Source organism: Ceratosolen solmsi, unplaced genomic scaffold (assembly GCF_000503995.2).
Source record: "Ceratosolen solmsi marchali unplaced genomic scaffold, CerSol_1.0 scaffold1, whole genome shotgun sequence".
Lineage (NCBI taxonomy): Eukaryota > Metazoa > Arthropoda > Insecta > Hymenoptera > Agaonidae > Ceratosolen > Ceratosolen solmsi.
The window spans coordinates 10,288,364-10,292,001 of record NW_011948415.1 but is presented as its reverse complement, the minus strand read 5'-3'; positions in this window follow the sequence as shown (position 1 = coordinate 10,292,001).

The window sequence follows — 3,638 nt, the reverse complement described above, 5'->3', positions numbered from 1 at the left end:
CTTCCCCCCCTCCGCCATCCCCCGGCCCCCCCGCCCGACGCTCGCCACCACAAACCCCTCCCGCGCCCCGCCACGCTCGCTCTATCCCACCCCACCTCCGTCGCCCCACTTCCTCCTCGTCCTCCTTGTCCACCTCGATCTTTTCCTCCTCCCCGCCCCACTCTCTCGCTCGATCCCTCCGGCCCACGACCCAGCATGGCCCGGCACGCCCGCCTGCCTCCTCCTACTCCTCCTCCTCCTCCTCCTCCTTCTCAACCTCATCTTCTTCTTCTTCCTTCTCCTCCGCCCCTGCGCGCCCGTGCCCAGTCGTCACTAGGCCCCAACTACCGCCCCTCCGACCCGACGGCCCGAAAAAGCGCGCCAGGAGGATAAGACCGGAGGAGCGGAGGCTTCTCGGAACTCCGGCCAAAGTGATTTCCTGCGGCGCGCAGCCAGGACACGAGGCGGTGGAGGTCGGACTCCGTCCTTTGGCGCGCGGGCGGCACTTGGCGCTTCTCTTGGGCTCGGGGCGAGGCACGTCAGTGCCGTCGGCCGGTTCGTGTATATATATAGTTTGCGCGCTCTTAGCGGAATGAGATCACGTTGTTTTTGTGTGGCGTGAGCCGACACTTTAATATGTTTAGCTGCGGCCGAGAAGCTCGACGCGTTGCTGCGTTGCCACGTCTTCTCACCGGTTGATCTGAGCCGATCCGAGTCGTACCTCCATCCGTCCATCCGTCCGTCCGTTCGTCCGTTCGTCCGTTCGTCAGTCCATCCGTCGTCCGTTCGTCCGTTCGTCCATCCATCCGCGTGCCATCTCTCACTCGCTTCCTTGCTCTCTCTCTCCCTCTCTCGTCTACTCTCTCCCTCTCTCTCTCTCTCTCTCTCTCTCTCTTTCTCTCTCTCTCTGTCTCTCTGTATCTCTGTCTCTCAGTTTTTGCTCCGCTTTCCTCTATTACTTCCATCGGGCGAGCGAGAGGAAACTCTTAAATTTCGACGCGCGGTCGCGACTCAGCGCGGAGGAATGGCCGGGGCGCTATCCCGGGGACTGTAAGCGCCAGGCAACGGCGGCCCCCGGGCTACGGGACATCGCGACTCTCCCCCGGACGGCGACCAGGTGCCACCGCTCGCTGTGCCCGCTGCCGCCGCTCCTCCTGTCCTTGGGAGCGACGAGGCCGCGCCGACGTGGCAACAGTGCGGCGCAACCCCTCCTTTGTCCGCCTGAGCCAGTCTTGCCAGACAGGGTGTCGCCAGGCTCGGCTCGCACGGCCGAGCCCACGCACACAAGCTCGAGGGGATCGGCCGGTGTCGAGGACCTACATTCAGGCGCACGCATACACGGCCGCGAGAGAGAGCCGCGCGGCCGCTCCTCTCGTGTGTTGTTGCGTGCTGCGCCGTGATCGGCGACGTCCGGGGGCAGGGGCCGAGGAACAGCGGGTACACTAGGGAGGCCGGGGCGGGGCGGACGGAGCGGCAAGCGGGGAGGGGGAGCGGTGCGCCGGCGGGTAGCCATGTTTGAAAACTCGCGTCCCGATGGAATGCGGCCTGCCGTAGCGGGGGCCCCCGAAGCTCTCGCTCTCGCTCTCTCGCTCTCGCTCTCTCGCTCTCTCTCTCTCTCTCTCTCTCTCTCTCTCTCACTCACTCACTCACTCACTCACTCACTCACTCACTCACTCACTCACTCACTCACTCACTCACTCACTCACTCACTCACTCACTCACTCACTCACTCACTCACTCACTCACTCACTCTCTCACTCACTCACTCACTCACTCACTCACTCACTCACTTACTGCCTCGCTCTCTCTCGCTCTCTTTCTCTCTCAGTTACCTCCTTCCCTCTCTGTCTCTCTTGCGCTCCGCGTGTGCCCGTGCGTGGGGACGCCGCTCAGCGTTCCCCTTTCCTTGCCCCGCGGAACCGGGCCCCATCGTGGCCGACCCTCGTCTCCTCGCTCCTCGCACACCAGCTTGGCGCCCCACATGCTCTCGTAACTCCGTAACCAGAGACGCACCGCTCTCGCTTCTATATGGGTAGGCCAGACCGAACGCGCCAGACTTCTCGGCGCCCAAATCGCGCGTACGCCGAGAGCGCGTCGAGGTCCCTTTACTCGCTCATGCTCCTTCCCTCCCGACGTCGACGCCGACGCCGACGCCGACGCCGATTCCGATGACGCTTTTTCTCTTAAAACGACTGCCGCGCGCGTGCATTATTATATTAAGAGCCTTGCTTGGCTTTGTACGCTGCTGCTGCTGCTGCTGTGCGACAAAGGGAGAGAGACGCGTGGCCCCCGTTTGCTGTGTCCTTGTCGCGCGAGAAATGCCCGCGACCGGAGACCCCCAAGCGCTCCACATTGATTAACTATTGCGCTATAGAGTCGCGCGAAATACGGCCAAGCGAGCGAGTAGGAAAACAGAGAGTCCCGAGAAGCCAACAGCGGGCCGTGGACGTAAATGGCTAGAGTCCGAGTTTGCCTACTTTCGATTTCCGATGCCGCGGGCAACCTTCCCCTCCCCGCCCCCGCTCGGGCACCCATCTACCATCCAACCACCTACCGGTCGAACGCCGCCGTCAACGACTCCACGTGCCACAGATTTTCGGCGCCGTTTCAATAAACGAGGAAAATTGCGAACGGAGGAACGACGAGGATAGGGCAAAAGAGCCTTCCGAGGCCGGCCGCCTCGTATACGTCACTTTGTGCGCGCTGTCGCCACGCAGTCTCCTCCACCATTATTCTTATTACCACCGTGTCGACTCCTGCCCTGCTCTCCTGTCCGCCGCTCTTCACGTTCTCGCTACGCTCTCCTCGGTTTCTCTACAGCTGCGTTACGTCAATCATAGGATAACGTGCACTGGCTCGTTTCGATACTCTCCGCACGTGTTGTACGTCGTTACTTATGGTAACGGTACGGCCGTATCGATATCCTCGCATCTCGCATGCCTCCTTATATAATAACACCTCGATTGCATAACAATTAATCTCCGAAATATACTAGTTTTGCGGATCGAAATAATAATACGTCACTCTATTATTTCAATATTCGTTCTTGTCATTTCCTTACTTCGCCTTTTCTTTTTCATTCCTTATAAATTTGTAAATGCCGCCGTCGCCGTCGCCGCCGCCGCAGCCCACCCCACCGCCACCGTCACCGTCTCCGTCATCGTCACCGTCACCGTCACCGTCACCGCTCTCCCTCTCTCTCCCGCCACCGCCACCGCCACCGCCACCGCCACCGCCGTCAACGTCGCCGCCGGAAACAGGAAAACCAGTTCACGTTTCAGCAAGGTTCGTCTTTGGCTTGGAAAGTGAAAAAGCGCTGTTCGGCCAAATTCACAAGCGGTTGGGAATTCTTCTTACGATGAAAGTAACTCGACCGAACGAGTAAATACGCGCGCTTGGAAAAGTCTTCGGTTCTACCCGCGGACGCCAGATGATTTTCTTTCTTCATCGACGATTATTAGTCGTTAATAATGATCGATCCACCACTTTCAATTCCACTATTTACATATAGACTCTATAAACTGAAGAATGCAATTTTTATCCAGTTCATGATAATCGATTTATTGTAGCCTCTTAGAATGTAAAATTATCGGCTATAAAATGTTAATTTAAAGCGAGGTTCAAGGTATAACGTTGACGAAGCCGCAATAACAATTATA